Here is a 23868-nt window from a genome sequence, read left to right as displayed (position 1 = left end):
CCTGTTCTCACCCCTGAGGGGGCAGAATTCGAGGTGGCCAAGATTGTGGACAGCAGGATGGTCCAAGGATCCCTCCAGTACCTGGTCCATTGGAGAGGATACGGGCCTGAGGAGAGGACTTGGGTACCCGCTCGGGATGTTCACGCTGGGATATTGGTCAGGAGATTTCACCTTCGTTTCCCCAGTAAACCAGGTCCACTTAGAAAGGGTCCGGTGGCCCCTCATAAAAGGGGGGTACTGTAAAGGATCTGCCAGGCACAGCTTCGGGGTTAACGCCCATAGATAATCAGTCTGCACCTGCTTCTATGTCTGTGAGACTGACTCCATCTTCCACCACTCAGGATGGCAGGCTTAGGAGTGGGAGAGCCTATCACAGCCTGGCCAGACGGAGCTAGCTCCCGCCCTCTGTCTATTTATACCTGCCTTTCCTGTTCCTCCTTTGCGTGTGATTTTTCTCGTTTGGTTTCCTGGCTCTGCTGCAGCTTCTTGTACTATTGTCCTTGCTTCATATTGACCCCGGCTTGCTGACTACTCTCCTGCTCTGCGTTTGGTACCTCGTACTCTCCTGGTTTGACTCGGCTTGTTCACTTCTCTTGTTGCTCACGATGTTTCCGTGGGCAACTGCCCCTTTCTCCCCCTAGCTCTGCGTACCCTTGTCTGTTTGTGTGTCGTGCACTTATTGAGCGTAGGGACCGTCGCCCAGTTGTACCCCATCGCCTAGGGCGGGTCGTTGCAAGTAGGCAGGGACTGAGTGGCGGGTAGATTAGGGCTCACTTGTCTGTCTCCCCACCCCCATCATTACACTGCCCCTATAGGTATTACCACACATTGCTCCCTGTAGAGATTACCACACACATTGCTCCTTGTAGATGTTACCACACACTACACCCTGTAGATATTACCACACACTGCTCCTGTAGATTTTGCCACACACTGCTCCCTGTAGATATTACCACACACTGCTCCCTGTAGATATTACCACACACTGCTCCCTGTAGATATTACCACGCACTGCTCCCTGTAGCTAATGCCACACACTTCCCTCTGTAGATAATGTCACACACTGTTTTCTGTAGATATTGCCACAGTGCCCTCTGTAGATATTACCACACAGCGCCCCTGTATGTAGTGTCACAAAGCCCCCTTGTACATAACACCCCCTTAGATGGCCCTGTAAATGGCACCCCCTTCCTGTACAAAGCTACAGTGGCGCTATCTACAGATGGGGGGGATCTACTGGGGGGTGCCATTTACAATGGGGCTGTGGCAGCAAAAAAATCTCCTACTTCTCACATGCACTTTGTACTGTGAGGAGGAGGAGAGAGCGAACGGCAGAAAGCATGGCCGTCTGTAAAGGATCTGCCAGGCACTACGTCTGTGGATACTCCCAGGATTAATCAATCGACACCTGAGGCCAGACCTCTTAGACTGACACCCGCTCCCACCAATCAGGGTGGCAGGCTCAGGAGTGGGAGAGCCTATCGCGGCCTGGTCAGTCGGAGTTAGCTCCGCCCCCTGTCCATTTATACCTGCCGTTTTCTCTTCCTCATTGCTTGTGATTCTTCTTGGTTTCCTGGCCCCACTGCTGCCTTGCTCCAGCCTGCTTCTGCCGTGCTTCTGCCTTGCTTCAGTTCCCGCTTATCCTGCTTCGCTCTGCCCCCGGCTTGCTTCCTGCTCTGTGCTCTGCGTTTGTATACTTCATTACATCCTGATCGTGACTGCTCGTTCACCACTCTGTTCCCTCACGGTGTTCCGTGGGCTACTGCCCCTTCCCTTGCTTGTTCCCTGTTTGTATCCCCTTGCACTTAGTCAGCGTAGGGACCGCCGCCAAGTTGTACCCTGTCGCCTAGGGCGGGTCGTTGCAAGTAGGCAGGGACAGGGCGGTGGGTAGATTAGGGCTCACTTGTTCCCTTCACCTCCTTCCGCCATTATACCGTCACTCGTATCACATCCAAGTGACAGCTGTGCTTTACATGGCCCCATAGACTTCTATGGGAGCCGTGCAAACGGGAGAACGGCTCAAAATAAGGCATGTTCCATTTTTTGACGTCCGGTTTGCCGAGTCGGCAAAAAGTCGGCCATGTGAATAGCCCCATTTGGGGTCTATTGTTCTTACTGCAGCCGCCTGACGGCTGTTAAATAACCGTCCGTCACACGGCCGAGTATCCCTGTCATGTGGATAGGGCCCTAGGAGGAATTTGCAAGCAGAAAATGTTTTGACATGCCTGCACTTTTTTGCCGTGGTTTTCACAGCATTCTTTTTGCCCACGGCCATTGAGGGCCATGGGCAAAAAATGCAGCAACAAAAGCTTTCACTGCCTCCCATTGATTACAATGGGAAGTCATAGGCGTTACCTCGGCAAGAAAGTACATGGTGCTTTTTTTTCCCACCAGCGGATAAAAGTCGCAATGGAAAAAAGCGCCTTCACTTCCCGATTTCTGCATCAAAATCAGTGCCAAAAAACTCCTTAGCAATATTGGCGGCTGACGTTGCTTCATCTCTTTGAATATCTGCACCTCACTGACAGGAATTGCAGAAAATACAAGATATTTGTGCTCCTTCATTTGGGAGCTGCATGCTAGAAGAATCACTACTTGAGAAATTACATTAGAGAAATTGCTGCAGTCAAGAGAAAACTTGAAATTTGGGAATCCTTGCTCCAGCTCAGCCTGCCCATTGTTGGTAGACTGCCTTGTAAGATCGTGCACCTCCACCTTCTAAGTATTCTGCTATTTCCTGACAAGTAAAAAAAACTGTGAGTTATCTGTTCAATTGCACCTCAGTCGTCTGCATATTATTCAGCACTATAACACCAAGGGCACCCCACCTTCTACCAGCCAGGAGACACTACCCAGGGTGGAACATCTACCACCATCATCTAAGTACAACCCCCTCATCACTGTGCCAGCCCTAGGAGTGTTGGAGGTCTGGTGGAGACGGGCCCTGCCACAGTGAACACCGTGACCATACAGTGATAGAGGAGTACTAACCCAACATCCTGCTTGCCAGCTCTCTCACTGGATCAAACTGCATTATTAACCCCCAAAATACTGCCTGCAGCCCCACTGAACATATAAATACACAATGAAGCTATTCGATAGTCACAGGTTAATCAGACTATTTAGATATTCATGTATTAAGAAGAATCACTTATTCATGTGTTACAAGTGGTGTCAGCGAAGAGTCCCTGGAAAGAGGAGAACTCGGATATAAAGTCCAAATTCAAGGAATTTCCACTACCGGACAACTGATGCCCTATCCACCAGATAGGTCATCAGTATATGATCTACGGTGGTCCGACACCTGAACCCTGCACCGATCAGCTGCTCTGGCTGCCTGCGGGCACCGGATGTAATTTCACAGTATGCAATGTATGGAGCTGGTACCAGTTGGCTCCGTACATTGCATAGAACTTCAGCTCTGCTTCTATTCACTTGAAGTACTGCAGCCCGGCCGCTATTCTGTGACCGGAGCTATCTGCTTCCGGCATAGACGTCCTGTGCTGGAGCGGCTGACCGGTGCGGGATACGGTGGATAGGTCCCCGGTTGTCCGTTAGTAGACAACCCCTTTAAGGCTTACCATGTAATACACGGTTGGGCCATGTCGATTAGAGCTTAGCGGATCCCCATTCTGGCTCATAATGGGGGATTCTCCTCTATGATGTCCATATGCCCTAATTGGACAGGTTGATGAGACAACCCCTTAAATGGGACTTCCTGATTTTATGTGAATAAAGAGACATGTCCACAGTTACTGCTGATGTATTTAGCTCATAGAGCATTGCCTTAAAAGCCGGGTTGTTCAAGTTACATAGTTACATAGTTACATAGTTAGTACGGCTGAAAAAAGACACATGTCCATCAAGTTCAACCAAGGGACGGGAAAAGGGAAGGAAAAAATTTCTACACATAGGAGCTAATACTTTTTTGTTCTAGGAAATTATCTAACCCTTTTTTAAATCCATCTACTGTCCCTGCTGTGACGGCTCCTGCGCTCAGCTATTCCATAGATTCACAGTTCTCACAGTAAAGAAGGCTTGTCGACTATGCAGGTTGAACATTTTTTTCTCCAGACGGAGGGAGTGCCCCCTTGTTTTTTGAGGGGGTTTTACATGGAACAGGATTTCACCATATTTTTTGTATGTGCAATTAATATATTTATATAAATTAATCATGTCCCCCCCTTAGTCGTCTTTTTTCAAGGCTAAATAGGTTTAATTATTTTAATCTTTCCTCATAACTTAAATTCTCCATGCCCCTAATTAGCTTCGTTGCTCTTCTTTGTATTTTTTCCAACTCCAGGGCATCCTTTCTATGAACTGGAGCCCAGGACTAAACTGCATATTCTAGATGAGGCCTCACTAATGCTTTGTAAAGTGGTAATATTACATCCCTGTCCCGCGAGTCCATGCCTCTTTTAATACACGACAATATCCTGCTGGCCTTTGAAGCAGCTGATTGACACTGCATGCTGTTATTTAGATTATGATTTACAAGTACACCCAGATCCTTATCAACAAGTGAATCCGCCAGTGTAGCTCCCCCTAGGACATATGATGCATGTAGGTTGTTGGTACCCAGATGCATAACTTTACATTTATCTACATTAAACTTCATCTGCCAAGTGGATGCCTAAACACTTAGTTTGTTTAAATCTGCTTGCAATTCACGAACATCTTCCATAGACTGAACTATATTACATAGCTTGGTGTCATCTGCAAAAATAGAAATAGTGCTATTAATCCCATCCTCTATGTCATTAATAAATAAGTTGAATAATAGTGGTCCCAGCACTGAACCCTGGGGTACACCACTTATTACCGGGGACCATTCAGAGTAGGAATCATTGACCACAACTCTCTGGATACGGTCCTTGAGCCAATTCTCAATGCAATTACAAACTTTATTTTCTAAACCTATAATCCTTAATCTATGGGGGACAGTGTCAAATGCCTTTGCAAAGTCCAAAAACACTAAATCCACAGCGGCCCCTCTGTCTAGGCTTCTGCTCATCTCTTCATAAAAACAGATTAGGTTAGTTTGACAACTTCTGTCCTTAGTAAAACCGTGCTGGCTGTCACTTATAATACTATTTTTTGTCACATAATTCTGAATATAGTCCCTCAATAGCCCCTCAAACATTTTCCCCCACGATGGATGTTAAGCTTACTGGTCTATAATTACCCAGGAAAGACCTATATCCCTTTTTGAAAATAGGCACCATATTTGCCCTGCGCCAGTCCCTTGGCACTATTCCAGTCACTAGAGATTCTTTGAATATTATGAAAAGTGGGACAGAAATAACTGAACTAAGCTCTTTGAGAATTCTAGGGTGTAACCCATCTGGTCCCGGGGCCTTGTGCACATTTATTTTATTTAATTTAGCTTGGACCATCTCTACATTCATCCAATTCAGTATATCAACTGATATATTAACAGCACTGGCACCGGCTACATCAGCTGTTCTTTCTTAAGTTGTATATACAGAGCTAAAGAACCCATTTAGTAACTCTGCCTTCTCTTGATCCCCTGTGACCAACTCCCCATTACCATTTTCAGACTTATTTACTTATCTACTTTTTAGTTAAGTTTCCTTACTCCAACTTAGCAGAAATGTCTGTTAATGTGTCTCGGCTCAGGCTATAGCTCTGTCCCTCCCCAAACTTTACACTGCAGCTCTGCTTGTTATCACACGTTATCACAAGTCCGCTACTCCACCACTAGGGAATATACTCATTTAAAGTCCATACCACTGTTTAATGCGGTTTATACTCCTCAGGTATACTAAACGAAAAACCAAACACATTAGGAGCTTGAAACCAAAATGATAACCATATATGATTAAAATTGTATAAATACTTTATTAAATTCTCATGTTAAAAATATAAATGTTTACATACCATGAAGATAAACATTTAATGCAGAATATATCAAAGGACAATGGTATCAACAATTAGCATCGCTTATTATATTTTACTGGACTAAGGAAATCATGTATGATATCTATATAACATGTGGCAGGCTTTATAGTGATAATATAGGTCTGTGTCAGAATGCTAGCAAGTTTTGGGTGTTACTCAACGCTGAACAACCAACCATGTCTTTGCTTGGAAAAAAAGCATAGTCCCTGCATAAAAAAAGAAACACTCAATGAACTGCAGGGATAAATATATCACTATTATAGTGGTAGGCCCTAATACATTGTACATAGTCTGCTGATTAAATGTTTTTTTATATAAGTATAACAGCATCCATATAATACAACTTACTTATCCTTAGATGATATTTGTGTTAAGCGTGTGCTGCGCCTCGACGCGCATTTCTCATAGTAATCCTCAGGAGGCGTCTCACCACAAGGGAGCTTAGAAAAAAGAGTGCGGGAACATATAAGAGATATAGAAAATGCCAAAGGAAAAAAGGACCTTCTCAAACTTAAAACTCTGCCCAAACACTTTAAAATGTTCCATGGGTGCAAGTCAAAACAACTTAAATTCAGAGTAATAGATATGCTGCACTTGGGATCCAGAGGGGGCAATGGAGGAAAGAGACTAGCCCAAATAGTAGATGGATCCACAAACTGGGTACTCTAACACCACGGGGACATAATGAAAATGTTGGGTTTAATGCCTTTCTATAATATCTTCTTTTATGGCTGAGGGCTGTAATTTGTATTTTGATTTTAATTATGTTATTATTTTAGTATTATTTATAGATGTACCGTTCTCTTTCCATCTATGGGATGTGGATATCCATTGGAATGTCGATATTCAGAAGAATCCACAAATTATAACTTATATATTCAGGGGCTACTGTTGTATTATTGTAGTACTATTAATCTTTGCCTGTTTGTATCATTCTCATCTTTATTGTCTTACTTGTATATTGTCATGTCCGTGGCTGCGGGCTGTCAGGTTCACTCTCCCCCTGACGGCCGCAGCCATAGGTCAGCGAGCGCTGGCCCCAGTCTCCTCCTTAGGAGACGCCAGCGCTCGCTTCCACTCACCTCGGCCAGATCCCGTAGGATGCGCACGCGCACGCTCGTGCCCGCTCTTAAAGGGGCAGCGCACGCACCGGACTTTAATGAACTATCAGCCCATGAGTGCCCTGGACTATAAGAAGGGTTCAGCACTTGCATCTATGCCTGAGCATTGTTGTCGTACCCTAAGTTTGTCTATGCGATGGTCTCCTAGTGTTTTCCAGTGTTCCTGTACCTGAATCCTGTGCTATCCTGGTCGAGTGCCGTGCTGAGCCAAAGTCGTGCTGTGCTGTATACCACGCCTGTCCTGCTTCAATATGCCTGACGTCTGCCTGCTGCCTAGTCCCAGCTGAGCCTGTCTTGCTACTGTCCGAGCTGCCACAGGTACGCTATACGAACTATAGACTTTAACCTGCGCCCTGTTGGCCAGCTGCCTTACCGCCAAGGCGGTACGGCCCAGTGGGTCCACGAACCCTACGTAACAGTACGCTCAGGCCATGGACCCCGCTGGTCGATTCAAGACCATGACGACGTCACAAGAGATGCGGGCGGATATGCTAGACCTCCGGTCTCGACAGGACCAACTCCTCCAGGCGTTGAACATTATCGCACGTCGGCAGGAGGCACAAGCTGCCGTTCCTCCTACTACACCTCCTGGCAGTGTTAATCCTCAGACTACACCTCCTGGCAGTGTCGACCCGCGTTTTTCTTTGCCACTTTCTGACCGCTATGATGGAGACGCAGGTACCTGTCGTGGATTTTTGAACCAGTGCCAGATCCATTTCAGCCTGTATTTTAGGACATTTTTGTCTGATGGCGCAAGGGTCGCTTTCATCATCTCTCTCCTCAGTGGCAAGGCTCTTGCATGGGCGAACCCTATCTGTGAGAGACAAGGACCTGAGACCCGTGACTTCCAGGCTTTTCTCTGGACTTTTCGAATGGTGTTTGAGGAGCCTGGATGGGTCTCATCTGCAGCGGCTGCCTTGATTAAACTACGCCAAGGAGACACCTTCGTGAGTGAATATGCCATCCACTTCCGCACCTTGGCGGGAGAACTGTTATGCAACAATGAGGCCCTGGTAGCTGCATTTTGGAATGCACTGTCTCCTAAAATTAAGGATGAACTTGCCGCTCGAGACCTACCATCTACTTCTGTCCGCCCGGATTGATATGCGGATCCGAGAACGCCTCCAAGAGGTTCGTCGGGAGGGAGACCCTCCTAGTCTAGTACCTACTTTGCAGCAACCCCTGCTGTTCTCAGATGTCGATCCTCCTAAGGAGTCTGTGATGATGGACCGGGGTAAGCTATCCACCCAGGAGAGACAACGCAGACGCACTTCGGGACTTTGTCTTTATTGCGGCCTCGGTGGCCATCTTCTGCGCCTGTGCCCCTAAAAGACCCAAAGCCTAGGGTTGCTAGGAGTGACAACTCTGGGTAAAAAAGGACTTTCGTCCAAATTGTCCATACCAGCGACCATAGTGCCCGGCGAGAGAATGCATCAGGTCTCTGCGTATCTGGACTCTGGATCCGCTGCTAATTTCATCCGTAGAGACCTGGTGGACCTTCTTCAGTTGCCTACCACCCCTATGGAGAGCCCGTTGCCAATTGCTTCAGTGGATGGTCTATCCCTGCCTGACCCAGTTATTGCTGTGACCAAACCACTGATGTTCCAAGTAGGGGCTCTCCACTTCGAACTGCTGTCGTTCTATGTTCTACCCAGAGCCGTTGATCCTGTGTTGCTGGGCCTGCCTTGGCTCCGATTGCATGCCCCATTCCTGGACTGGAACTCTGGAGAGGTTCTCCAGTGGGGCCCCGAGTGTCACAATCGTTGCCTGGGACAGATTAGTTTGGCTCAGTCTCCTCTGCCTCAGTCACTGGCAGGATTGCCGAGTAATTTTACTTCATTTGCGGACGTCTTCAGCAAGAAAGAGGCGGAGACACTGCCCCCACATCGGGTGTATGACTGTCCTATTGAGCTGGTTCCTGGTGCCTCTCTTCCCCGTGGCAGGGTATATCCTCTCTCTCTGCCAGAGACTCTGTCTATGTCCGCCTATGTTAGAAAGAACTTGGAGCGGGGCTTCATATACAAGTCTTCCTCCCCAGCAGGAGCCGAGTTCTTCTTCGTCAAAAAGAAAGATGGTTCCTGTATTGACTACCGGGGTCTCAACCAGATCACTGTGAAAAATAAGTATCCATTGCCATTGATCTCAGAATTATTTGACCGTATACGTGGTGCCAAGATTTTTTCCAAGTTAGACCTGCGGGGGGCTTACAACCTAATCCGGATTCGCCAAGGTGACGAATGGAAGACTGCATTTAACACCCGGGACAGACACTATGAATATCTAGTAATGCCCTTCGGCCTGTGTAATGCTCCCGCGGTCTTCTAGCAGTTTGTGAATGACATTTTCCGTGACCTCCTCTATGTTTGTGTTGTGGTCTAGCTTGATGACATCTTAATTTTTTCTCCAGATCCTATGACTCATCAGAAACATACCCATCAAGTCTTGCTGCGGTTAAGGGAGAATCATCTGTACGCCAAATTGTAGAAGTGCATATATGAGAGAGATGCTCTACCCTTCCTGGGCTACATCATATCGAATAGAGGTCTCAAGATGGATCCTGAAAAGGTAAAGTCCGTCCTGGAATGGCCACGTCCTCAAGGCTTGAGGGCCATATAGCGCTTTCTGGGATTCGCCAATTTTTACCGACAGTTCATCCCAAACTTCTCTTCACTAACATCTCCTATCTCTAACCTCACCAAGAAGGGCATGAACGCCAACGTGTGGACTCCTGAGGCAGAGTCCGCATTCAATACCCTGAAGAGTGCCTTCACGTCAGCTTCTATCCTCCATCATCCAGACGTTTCCCTACAGCTCTCGTTGGAGGTGGACGCATCCTCTGTCGGTGCTGGTGCACTCCTGTTCAAAAGAGGTTCCAAGGGCAAGTCTAGGGTATGTGGATATTTCTCTAAGCTCTTCTCTTCCGCAGAACGCAACTACTCGATTGGGGATCGGGAGTTACTGGCCATCAAATTGGCCCTGGAGGAGTGGAGACATCTACTAGAGGGCGCAGCTCACACCATCCTAATTTTTACGGACCACAAGAACCTCACCTACCTCCAGACAGCCCAATGGCTGAATCCTCGTCAGGCCACGTGGTCACTGTTCTTTACCAGGTTCCAGTTTGAGCTCCATTATCGCCCGGCTGACAAGAATGTGAGGGTCAATGCCTTGTCCAGGTCTTTTGAGACGGAAGACACTATGGAGATGCCCCAGAACATTATCGACCCGGCCTGTATTGTTTCAGTCAATCCACTGCAAGTTGGGGACATCCCTCCAGGGAGGACTTTTGTGCGCATGACTGACCGAAGGAGAGTCCTCCGTTGGGGGCACACCTCTAGACTGGCAGGTAACGCGGGGATCCTGAAGAACCGGGATTTGATTGCCCATCATTTCTGGTGGCCCACACTGCCCAAAGATGTTATGGACTTTGTTTTCTCCTGCTCTGTGTGTGCAGCTAACAAGGTCGCTCACTCCAGACCCGCTGGTCTGCTCCAGCCATTGCCGGTGCCCGATGCTCCCTGGCAGCATATAGCTATGGACTTTATTACTGACTTGCCTCTCTCTGCCCGATGCAGCACTGTCACCTCGTTCCTGAACTTTGACCCGTGAGTACTCTGGACTATAAGAGGGGTCCAGCCCCCTAGCTCTGTGACTGAGATTTGTTGTTGTATTCTTAGTTTGTCTTGCAAATGGCCCCCTAGTGTTTCCTGCTCCCAGTGTTTCCTGTTCCTGTAACCTGTATCCTGATCTAGTGTCGTGCTTGCTGTTGCCGTGTTGTATTCTACGCCTGACCTGCTTCTGCACACCTGACGTCCACCTGTTGCCAAGTTCCTGCCTAGCCTTGCTACTGTCCAAGCCACCACAGGTACCCTATGCGAACTATAGACTTTGACCTGCTTCCTGTTGGCCAGCTGCCATACTGCCAAGGCGGTATGGCCCAGTGGGTCCACGAACCCTTCGTGACAACCACGTTCCAGTTTGAGCTCCATTATCGCCCGGCCGACATGAATGTGAGGGCCGATGCCTTGTCCAGGTCTTTCGAGACAGAACACACCATTGTTGATTCATCTTGCATTGTCTCTGTCAATCCCCTTCAAGTTGGGACATTCCTCCAGAGAGGACGTTTGTGCGCCTGGCTGACCGTGGAAGAATCCTCGGCTGGGGACACTCCTCTAGACTGGCAGGTCACGCGGGGACCCGTAAGACCCGGGATCTGATTGCTCGTAATTTCTGCTGGCCCACTCTGCCAAAGGACATTATGGACTTTGTTTCTTCCTGTTCAGTATGTGCAGCCAATAAGGTCACTCACTCCAGACCTGCTGGCCTGCTCCAGCCATTACCTGTGCCCAATTCTCCCTGGCAGCATATAGCTATGGACTTTATTACTGACCTGCCTCTCTCTGCCAGATGCAGTACTGCCTGGGTGGTGGTGGATCGATTTTCAAACATGGCCCACTTCGTTCCACTGACCGGTCTTCCTTCTGCTCCTAAGCTGACCAAGCTGTTCATTCAACACATCTTCCGCCTGCATGGCTTGCCGCAGCATATTGTGTCTGATCGGGGGGGTTCAGTTCACCTCAAAGTTCTGGAGAGTCCTCTGCAGACTCCTAGGTATAAAGTTGGACTTTTACTCAGCCTACCATCCTCAGTCCAATGGTCAGGTCGAGAGGATCAATCAGATCTTGGAGAACTACCTACGCCACTTAATCTCCAAGCAGCATGATGACTGGGTGCAGTTGCTTCCGTGAGCTGAGTTCTCAACCCTGTTGCCTACAAGCTTCGGCTGCCTCCTACCCTCAAGATCCCCAACTCCTTCCATGTTTCTCTCCTGAAACCAATGGTTCTGAGCCGCTTTACCAAGACTCCTTGTCCTGTTGTTGCCTCCAGCGGCCCTTCAGACACCTTAGAGGTTAAGGAGATCTTGGACACCAAGAGAGTGAGAGGAAAGACTTTTTACTTGGTGGATTGGATGGGGTTTGGTCCTGAAGAGAGGCCCTGGGAGCCAGAGGAGAACCTCAATGCCCCCACTCTTCTGAAGAAGTTTCTCTCTCGCTCTGGTCCCAAGAAGAGGGGGCGTAAGAGGGGAATACTGTCATGTCCGTGGCTGCGGGCCGTTAGGTTCACTCTCCCCCTGACGGCCGCAGCCATGGGTCGGCGAGCGCTGACCCCAGTCTCCTTCTCAGAAGACGCCAGCGCTCGCTTCCACTCACCTCGGCCGGATCTTGTAGGGTGCACAGGACTTTAATGAACTATCAGCCCATGAGTGCCCTGGACTATAAGAGGGGTTCAGCCCCTTGCTTCTATGCCCGAGCGTTGTTGTCGTACCCTAAGTTTGTCTATGCAATGGTCTCCTAGTGTTTTCCAGTGTTCCTGTTACCTGTATCCCGTGCTATCCTGGTCGAGTGCCGTGCTGAGCCAAAGTCGTGCTGTGCTGTATACCACGCCTGTCCTGCTTCACCACGCCTGACGTCTGCCTGCTGCCTAGTCCCAGCCGAGCCTGCCTTGCTACTGTCCGAGCTGCCACAGGTACCCTATACGAACTATAGACTTTAACCTGCGCCCTGTTGGCCAGCTGCCATACCGCCAAGGCGGTACAGCCCTGTGGATCCACGAACCCAACGTGACATATATTCATTCTTAATCCATTAAGATATTTATGCACAATGTAGAGTCTATGGCACTTAAGTACTTTATCTCATGGCTATAAATAAGACCTGTAGATCTGTGATATATGCATTATATCAACATTAACATTCTAAGTAAACAATGGCCGATTGGCTCTGCTATACAATTTTTTCACAATTAATTCTCTAAGGAGTCTAAATTCCTCTAAAAATCTCTTATTTTTGTTTTTTGTGTTCTCACTTTCCTGATGCATACGGAGATTATTTGGCATCAGCATAATTTGGTTTTGTATATCACCTTTTGTGGTCTTCAAGTCTTTGCTGTTATCACAGTCATGTATATGTCTAACCTTTTTGTTCTATGATCATTTTTAGAGATGAGCGAACCGGGACAACCGAACCCGGTTTCGGTCCGAACTTCCGGTAAAGTTCGGTTCGCAGCGAATCCGAACTTCACCGGGTTCGGCCGAACCCGTTTTGACCGAACCCGGTCAAAAACATTATACAAATCGGCAGCCACTTATCTCTATCAATCACTGATAGAGAAAAGAGGCTGCTGATTAAAAATAAAATAAAAAGCATTTCATACGTACCCGGTCGTTGTCTTGTTAACGAGTCCCTCTTCTTCCTCCAGTCCGACCTTTTCTGACGCGGCAGCCTGTGATTGGCTGCAGAGGCCTCTGCAGCCTGTGATTGGCTGCAGAGGCCGCGGCAGCCTGTGATTGGCTGCAGCGCTCACAAGGCTGCATCGTCATCAAGGAATGTCGGGCCGGATGTCGAGAGGGACGCGTCACCAAGGCAACGGCCAGGAGACCGGACTGGAGGAAGCAGAAAGTTCTCGGTAAGTATGAACGTCTTTTTTTTTACAGGTACTGTGATCGGTAGTCACTGTCCAGGGTACTGAAACAGTTACTGCCGATCAGTTAACTCTTTCAGCACCCTGAACAGTGACTATTTAGTGTATGTGCACACACACTAATTACGTCCGTAAATGACGGACGTATTTCGGCCGCAAGTACCGGACCGAACACAGTGCAGGGAGCCGGGCTCCTAGCATCATACTTATGTACGATGCTAGGAGTCCCTGCCTCTCTGCAGGACAACTGTCCCGTACTGTAATCATGTTTTCAGTACGGGACAGTAGTTCCACGGAGAGGCAGGGACTCCTAGCATCGTACATAAATATGATGCTAGGAGCCCGGCTCCCTGCAGGGTGTTCGGTCCGGTACTTGCGGCCGAAATACGTCCGTCAATTACGGACGTAATTAGTGTGTGTGCACATACCCTTACTGACGTCACCTAGCAACGCTGCCGTAATGATGGGTGCACACATGTAGCCACCCGTCATTACGGGGCCTCATGCACACGAGTCGACCATAAAAACACCCGTTATCACGGGTCGTAATTACGACCCGAAATAGCGGGCCCATAGACTTCTGTTAGCCACGGGTACCTTCCCGTTTTCTCACGGGAAGGTGCCCGTGCCGTTAAAAAGATAGAACATGTTCTATTTTTTTATTTTACGGGCCGTGCTCGTAATTACGACTCGTAACTACGAGCACGGCCGGCCGGCCACGGGCAGCCGGCCGCTTTTGCGAACCGTGCTGTCATTATAATTATAGCAGCACGGCCCGTAAAATAGAAAAATAGAACATGTTCTATTTTTTTAACGGCACGGGCACCTTCCCGTGAGAATACGGAAAGGTACCCGTGGGTAACAGAAGTCTATGAGCCCGTTATTGCGGGTCGTAATTACGACCCGCAATAACGGGTGTTTTTACGGTCGTGTGCATGATGGGAGCACGGCTCGGAAAAACGAACGGCTGCCCGTGCTCATCTCCTGAAATACTCTGTGCTGCCTTAAACTCTGTGGACAGGTCAGGATCCTGTTTCTTTTAAATGCTGCTAGGGAACCCGCTCGATCCACTATATAAGGCTACGCTACAGTGCAGCATTTAAAAGAAACAGGATCCTGACCTGTCCACAGAGTTTAAGGCAGCACAGAGTATTTCAGGAGATGAGCGTGCAGATTCAGTGCTGTTGTGAACTCTGCTCTTACCATTACGTAGCTCTCAGTCTGTTATCTCTCCTCCACTCCTGTCCTCAAGAACACCTTCACATGATTGCCAAGTCACCACGTAATGGTAAGAGCAGAGTTCACAGCAGCACAGAGTATTTCAGGAGATGAGCGTGCGGATCTTGTGCGTGGTGGTGACTTGCCAATCATGTGAACGTGTTATAGAGGACAGGAGTGGAGGAGATGTAACAGACTGAGCTACGTAATGGTAAGAACAGAGTTCACAGCAGCACAGAGTATTTCAGGAGAGGAGCGTGCAGATTCAGTGCTGCTGTGAACTCTGCTCTTACCATTACGTAGCTCAGTCTGTTACCTCTCCTCCACTCCTGTCCTCAATAACACCTTCACATGATTGGCAAGTCACCACCCCGCACAAGATCCGCACGCTCATCTCCTGAAATACTCTGTGCTGCTGTGAACTCTGCTCTTACCATTACGTGGTGACTTGCCAATCATGTGAAGGTGTTCTGGAGGACAGGAGTGGAGGAGAGGTAACAGACTGAGAGCTACGTAATGGTAAGAGCAGAGTTCGCAGCAGCACTGAATCTGCACGCTCATCTCCTGAAATACTCTGTGCTGCCTTAAACTCTATGGACAGGTCAGGATCCTGTTTCTTTTAAATGCTGCACTGTAGCGCAGCCTTATATAGTGGATCGAGCGGGTTCCCCAGCAGCATTTAAAAGAAACTGTGTTTGTGTATGTGTGTTTGTGTATATATGTGTGTTTGGGTATGTGACTTTGTCTGTTTTTGTTTTTATATGTGTGTGTGTATATATGGGTGTGTTTGTGTATATGTGTTTTGTGTATATGTTTGTGTATATATGGGTGTATTTGTGTATATGTTTGTGTGTAGATGTTTGTGTGTGTTTTTGTATATGTGTGTATATGGGTGTGTGTTTGTGTGTATATATGGGTGTGTTTGTGTATATGTGTTTGTGTATATGTGTGTTTGGGTATGTGTGTTTTTGTTTGTATATGTGTTTGTGTATATGTGTTCGTGTATGTGTGTATAACTGTGTGTGTGTGTGTGTTTGGATATGTGTGAGTTCGTGTATATGTGTTTGTCTGTTTATGTGTGTGTGTATATCTTGTTGTGTTTGTGTATATATGTGTGTCTGTGTATGGTTGTTTGTGTGTGTGTGCGTGTATATATGTGTGTGTAGGAGAGTAGAAGTATTGGTATTGTTCACATTGATAACTGTTTTTTTATGTTGTTGCAGATTTTGATGTACCGATTGGACTACATCTACGATTCGTTGGACTACTGCGTAGATCTGCGTTTTTTCAAATTTTAATAAAATGGTTAACGAGGGTTTTGTTGGGGATTTCTTATTTCAATAAAAAAGAATTGTCTTTGTGTTTTTTTTTCAAACTTTATTAGTGCCTAGATAATGGCAGTTGGCTGATTGACAGCGTCCATTATTAAGGCGGTACTTAGTGTTAGCCGGTGCAGAGGCTAGCACTAACCACCCATTATTACCCCGGTACCCACCACCACCAGGGGTGCCGGGAAGAGCTTGGTACGATCCAGTACCCGACCATCTGTTGTGATGGTCGGGTACTGGGGCGGCCGTAGGCTGGTATTATGAGGCTGGGAAGGGCCAAAATCAGTGGACCTTCCCACCCTTGTAATGCTAGGCTGCTGCTGCTGTGTTGTATCGGGCTGGTTATAAAAATGGGGGGGACCCCCACGTCGTTTTTTTTTTGGAATTTAACAAATTTAGCAATAGACGGGTCCCCCACATTTTTAATAACCAGCCATATACAAGGCCGCAGCAGTCTGGCATTACATGGGTGGGAAGGGCCACTGGTTTTGTCCATTCCCAGGCTAATAACACTGTGTTGTATGTGGCTGGTTATGATAAATTGGGTGGAACCCCATGTCTTTTTAAAAAAAAAAAATTTAAATAAATAAATAATTTAAAAAAATGACGTGGGGTCCCCCCCACTTTTATAACCAGCCAGATACAACACAGCAGCAGCAGCCTAGCATTACAAGGGTGGGAAGGTCCACTGTTTTTGGCCCTTCCCAGCCTCATAATACCAGCCTGCGGCCGCCCCAGAGCCCGACCATCACAACAGATGGTCGGGTACTGGATCGTACCTGGCTCTTCCCGGCACCCCTGGTGGTTTTGGGTACCGGGGTAATAATGGTGGTTAGTGTTAGCCTCTGCACCGGCTAACACTAAGCCTCGCATTAGTAATGGATGTTGTCACTCAGACAGCGGCCATTACTAAAGTGGTAATAATAAAATTTGAAAAGAAAAAGACAAAGATATAGATAAAATATTTTATTGAAATAAAGCACCCCCAACACAACCCTCATTAACCATTTTATTGTAGAAAAAAAAACGTCATCGAAGTAGTCCTCGAAACCGACGTAGTCCAAACACCAAACCTGTAAAAAAATAAAATAATGAAATAAAACATGTCGTAGGCTTAGATTCAGTTTAATGTGTGATACTGACTGTTATACCATGTATAGAAGCCTGCCGTGAAGTTGACTTAGATACAGGGCGCCAGCAGACAGTATCATACATGGCCATACATACATACATATATACAAATATACATACATATATACAAACATACATACATACATATATACAAGCATGCACATATATACATGCAAATATACATACATGCAAACATACACACATATATACATGCAAACTATCATACATACATGCATACACACACACACACACATGAAAACATACATACAAACAAACATGCAAAGATACATAATACATATATACAAGCATGCACAAATATACATGCAAACATAAATACATGCACATATATATATATAAACATACATGCAAACATACATGCAAAAATAAAAACATGCAAACATACATACATGCACATATATACATACATACATGACAACATACATACAAACATACATGACAACATACATACATGCAAACATACATACATGCAAACATACATACACACATGCAAACATATATACATGCAAATATACATACAAACATGCACATGTATACATACATGCCAACATACATGCAAACATACATGCACATATATACATACATACATGACAACATACATACATGCAAATATACATACATACACACATGCACATACATGCCAACATACATGCACATATATACATACATACATACATGACAACATACATACATACATATATATATATACACACATGCAAATATACATACAAACATGCATACATACATGCAAACATACATTCATGCAAACATACATGCAAACATACATACATACAAATATACATACACACATGCACATATATACATACATGACAACATACATACATACATACATGACAACATACATGCAAAAATACATACATGCAAACATACATACATACATACATACATGCAAATATACATACAAACATGCACATATATACATACATGCCAACATACATGCAAACATACATGCACAGATATACATACATACATACATGCCAACATACATACATGCCAAAAAATAATAATAATACGTTCATACTTACTTTCCTCCTGTCCGGCCTCCAGCGATGACGTTTCATTCATGTCGCCGCTGCAGCCTGTGATTGGCTGCAGAGGCGGTCACGTGGGATGAAGCGTCATCCTGACGTACGTGACCGCCACTACAGCCTGTGATTGGCTGCAGCGGCGAAAGGGATGAAACGTCATCGCTGGAGGCCGGACAGGAGGAAAGTAAGTACGAACGTATAATTTTTATTTTTTTATTACATTTAAATGGTATTTTCCGCGCGCCGAGCATGTACTGTGAAGGTTGCTGAAAGAGTTAGTGCAGCCCATTAACTCTATCAGCACCCTGGACAGTAGCATGCTCGGCGCACGTAAGTGACAGGTTCGGTCAGAACTAGTTCGGTCCGAACCGAACTTTTTTGTGAAATTCGGCGAACTAGCCGAACCGAACTTTTGATAAGTTCGCTCATCTCTAATCATTTTCATCACTAGTTCTCATTCACTCAGTTGAATCACTTTTTTTATATTTATACTCATATATATACAGCTTTAGAGACACTGTTCACTTAACTTCATCACAGACTGGTCCGGACAGGTCTGTGGGTGGTGCTCTTCCTTACGCACGCGCAGTGCGGCGTGCGGTTGGAGGACACATCAGGTAATCCAGCTTTCGAGATAAGTGCCCGTGAATGCAAGAGGTTCATGTGATCGTAGATTCGGCTATTTATTTTATTATTCTAATTTTAGTAGAAAAAAACAGAGAGGATCCAGCGATAGTGATGTCAAAACTAGGAAAAACTAAGTTTCCACTTTATTGAAAACAAGCTGTCAGAGCTTGAAATAGAACACCAGGAGGAAAAAACAAGGTGGTGATATGCGGCAATAGAATAGCCTACGCGTTTCAAGCACTAGGCTGTGCTCTTAGTCATGGCTGTGTCGAGTGAGCTCATGCAAGCCGAGAGTGAATAAGTACTAGAGAAATTGAAGGTTGGACCTGGGACGTGACGACTTTCTCAGGTGTGGTGATTAGATGAATAAATAGTTGAGACTGATCTGTCACAAGGGGAACCTGTGTATAAATATTAATAATGGAACATTAATTCCTTGCGGAGATTAAGACCGTTTGGGAATCTGGTGTTCAAATGGTAAATCCAAAAGGCTTCCCGTGTCAGTAGTCTATGTTTAAGATCGCCTCCCCTGATAGTTTTAAGGAATTAATGTTCCATTATTAATATTTATACACAGGTTCCCCTTGTGACAGATCAGTCTCAACTATTTATTCATCTTACAGCATTCAACTAAGATATCTGACCCTCGATAACAGTGGAATTTCTGTTTCTTCTGTAGTATATTTCATCTACTAGTTGGCATTTATCTATGATATATATCCATATTCACATATTAAAATGTCCTTTTTGCCTTAAAGGTTTAACATCTCTATAATACTAGGACAAAATATAGTGGTTTTCTGGCCTTTTGTGAGATATTCTCCCTTATACCAACTTTAATGTTACACTAATACCAAATCTAGATTTTTGTCCGTTCTCAAATTTCCTATCATACCTTTTGTTAGCTTTAACCAAACAATCTAACATATTTGTTCAGGATTTAATGCGTGTGTTATATCTATTTCACTAAATGCATTAACATACGTAACTATTGACACATATAGATTTACTGTTATCTTCATATGTCTGTACTCGCGTCTGTATCCAAAGAGTCTCAAACACATTATGACACTACACTAATGCGACATTTGAGTTACTTTCTCGACGTACTTTCCAAAACAAATGTTTCATTTTTGTTGGTTCCTATATATTCATTTATTATATCATAGCTAGGTGCCACATTATTGTAACATCGTGGGTAGTTTCCATGTACTCATTCATTACATCTTAGATTTATTTGATATATTGATATTTTTATGCATGGGTACCAACTGAGACACTATATTTCAAGTTTATACAGTTTTGTCTTATCTAAACTCAAATGTATATGAGACTTACTTATTTGCTCACCATTGACATCTTCAATTTGATAATTCCTCACCAAGATTCTTTGTTTTTACGTTTTTCATTTTGTATGCAAGGTTTTCCACATCGAGATTTAGCTCCCTCTTTTTATCCTAAATAAAACTCGTTTACATAAATTATAGGAGCTCACATACACTTATTTGTCATCATTTCGCATTGATTATTATTCATATAATTTCTGTTATCATTCTATCTAATATAAAAAGATTTTCCCCGGTTTTTATGTTTTCATTCATATGGCTACATCACCATTAATTCATTTTTATTTATTCACTTTTTTAGTTCTATTATTATCATTTATTTCTATTATATATCCCTCATAACAAAGATGTATTATGTCTTAGATATGTATTTCATACTTAGTATCAGGCATTTTCCGGAGGTATTTATTTATTCATCAGTTTCACCATTATCGTTACTCCATTAACTACGTGTATGTTTTCTTCTCATGTGTTTATACATGCATATTTGTTTTTATACAGTTGTTTGTTTTCCCTCATGTAATATGCACATATTTGTTTTTTCCATGGTTTTCTCTCTTCACATGTTTTCCATGTATCGTTATGTGTCGGGTGCCGCTCAGCAAGCTTCAGTGACGCGATCCTAAAACAAATCTTAGCGATTCCATATCATATGTACAGTGTTATATACAAATTATTCTATCTTTTCATTTTTTTGAAACTTTATTATTGTATACTGACGACACTGTTATATAAATGTAGGTTATTATACATACTTTAACTTATTCGTTACGGAAGACTTACTTCCTGACATCTAATCACCACACCTGAGAAAGTCGTCACGTCCCAGGTCCAACCTTCAATTTCTCTAGTACTTATTCACTCTCGGCTTGCATGAGCTCACTCGACACAGCCATGACTAAGAGCACAGCCTAGTGCTTGAAACGCGTAGGCTATTCTATTGCCGCATATCACCACCTTGTTTTTTCCTCCTGGTGTTCTATTTCAAGCTCTGACAGCTTGTTTTCAATAAAGTGGAAACTTAGTTTTTCCTAGTTTTGACATCACTATCGCTGGATCCTCTCTGGTTTTTTCTACTATTGTTGCCGTGTGCCATCGCGGCTGACCCGGGCGATTACCAACACAGGAGTGTCAGATCGGTGAGCTGGAGGTTTCCTCCCATTTCCCTCTTCCTTCTACATTATTCTAATTTTACTTATGCCTTTCAAAAATGATGCCTTTCTTTCACATTAATATAAATTATGATATTATCTTATGACCATACTTATGGGTATATATAGTCACTAAAAATATGCCAGCCCCCGTTGTGTGCATGCCGGTTCCCCTCTCGATCATGTGATCCTGATGGTTGATATTTTATTCCTCCCATCGAGTTCATGTGGTTGAATTTGGGATCCGTCATGCGCAGCGATAGTTCAGACTGAGCTCCACATGAGGTGATCTTTCATAGCATCCGCTTACTGATACAATCAGTATAAATATCTGTCACCTGATAACATCTATAGTCATTTCATATTGGCCAAAAGTCCCAATATCCACTTCCCCCTGTATCTTTCTAGCCATGCCTCCTGAGTAATACCTAGTGAAACGTGCGTTGAGGCGCAGTACACTTGCAGAAACCACAATGATTAAGGCCCCATTCACACGACCGTAAAAACGCCCGTAATTACGGGCCCTAATTACAGCCCGTAATTACGGGCCCATAGACTTCTATTAGCCATGGGTATCTTCCCGTTAGCGTACGGGAAGGTGCCCGGGCAGTTGAAAAATATAGAACATGTCCTATTTCAGGCCGTAATTGCGGCACAGGCAGGCCCATAGAAGTCTATAGGGCTCCTGTAATTACGGGTGGCTACATGTGTGCACCCGTATTTATGGGAGCGTTGCTAGGTGACGTCAGGGGATTTCAATTTTTGAATAAAGAGAAGCAGAGAAAATGACGTCTGAGCGATCATGTGACCCTTTTAAGGGGTTTGGACATGATTGTGACATTATTTCCAGCCCCCCTTTTTTTATGGTTCATAAATACGTCTGGAATACGGATGACAAAGGGACCCGTATTTACGGGCACGGGTCACTAGATACGAGTTAAATACGGGTTAAAAATGTGTGACAAAGGACCCGTATTTACGGCCAGTATTTACGGCAGGGAAAAAATACAGTCATGTTCATGGAGCCTAAGTAAGTTACACATTAACTGACTTCAGTTTGCAGCTAAAAGTCGCTGTTTGTTTTACTTTCAGCTATGTATGATGCTCAATTAGATGTCTGATACATTATATTGTTGCTATTACACTTAGAACTTCCCGTCTGTGTTTGGAACGTTTTTGCCTTCCACATTACTACTGTATACATAGTCTCATTCACATTTTTTGACACAGACTTTTGGTCTAGCCTATTATTGTTACAGTATCAGACATATATCTTTTCTTCGCCTTCTTTTGGGTATTGATATTTTTTACATCAACTAGGACCAACTTGCTGTATAAAAGTTCATTTTTTATTTACTCTTGCTTATTAATTGCAGCTGTGCACTCTGCTCTATGTTGACATCATCTTTTGATACATTTCCTTTATATTTATATCTATTTGTATGTGACATTCATGCTGTTGTTTTAAAAAATATATTTTTTACACATGCTAAACTTTTTTGGTTTAATATCCCTTATGGCTTACATTGTTAATCGAAAAATATCAGTAGCCAGTACATGCTAGTGAAAATATTATTTATTTAATGTAACCCAATGGAAAGTACGTCATACAAATTGACAAATTCAAAGCATGTCATATCATAATAATAATTATTAGGTATTGTTAAGACTTTGTTCTCTAAAGATGCAAGATGTCCCTTAGTGGAAACAAGTCTAGAGCCTCTCTAGCGATGGATGCAGACAATAAATCACGCCCTTGTCACCAGAATTAGAGTAAAGCCTCCTCCTGACATCCCCAAACTTGCCTGGGCACCTCCGTGTTTTGAGAAATGTCGCTGGTGATAAAGTGAGAATTGCAATGAGGGAAATTTTGATTTTGCTTGTTTATGTTTCAAATTAACGTAATTAATAATGTGGCCTCGAAGGACCATTTTAGATGTAGCTTAGAGCAAGGGAACATCATCCAAAAGTACCATGTTATCGTCCAAAAAAAATTTACCCAATGGGTGCGGAGATACTCTCTGAAATCATCTGTTGATATAAATGTGATGGAAATTTGCAAAACGTTGTCCTCATTTGAAGAGTAAGACCCTGTATAATGAGTGTGATAGGCCCGTGGTCTGACACAGCTATAGAGTATATCATGCTGGTGACAGCAAATTCAAATAAATTTAGTGTAAGAAGGAAGTAGTCTATTAAGAAGGAATTCGTCTATTCCAGAAAAACTGTCTTGAGTAATTGAATGATCGGTATATTCTCTGGGGTTGGAATTAGTAGTGCACCACAGATCATAAGGAGACAATGTCTCCATCTGATGCAAAAGATCCTTAGAGGAGGGTGTCACCGACTGTCTGAGGAACGATCTACCAGAGCATATAGTGGTATTAAAGTCACACCCTCGTTATTACATTTTGTTCTTGTCACTTCAATAATAACGCTCCCAGACGAGAAAAAAAAACTTGTGTTCTGAAGGTTAG

The 23868-nt window shown here is 44.5% G+C and overlaps 1 protein-coding gene across 1 annotated transcript in view; it reads right to left on the bottom strand.

The window, feature by feature from the left end:
- Window positions 1-13618, bottom strand: part of SIGLEC1 (sialic acid binding Ig like lectin 1) — a 123542-nt gene extending 109924 nt beyond the window's left edge. The window contains exons 1-2 of the mRNA XM_075855560.1: window positions 13261-13618; window positions 6271-6362 (exon numbers count right to left, since the gene is read on the bottom strand). The gene's annotated coding sequence lies outside the window, so the exon portion shown is untranslated. The remainder of the gene's footprint in view (window positions 1-6270; window positions 6363-13260) is intronic.
- Between the last annotated feature and the right edge of the window lie 10250 nt (window positions 13619-23868).

Source organism: Rhinoderma darwinii, chromosome 1 (genome assembly GCF_050947455.1).
Source record: "Rhinoderma darwinii isolate aRhiDar2 chromosome 1, aRhiDar2.hap1, whole genome shotgun sequence".
In the NCBI taxonomy this organism is placed as follows: domain Eukaryota; kingdom Metazoa; phylum Chordata; class Amphibia; order Anura; family Rhinodermatidae; genus Rhinoderma; species Rhinoderma darwinii.
The sequence above is the reverse complement of the archived record's forward strand: the minus strand, read 5'-3'. Positions and strand labels throughout refer to the sequence as shown.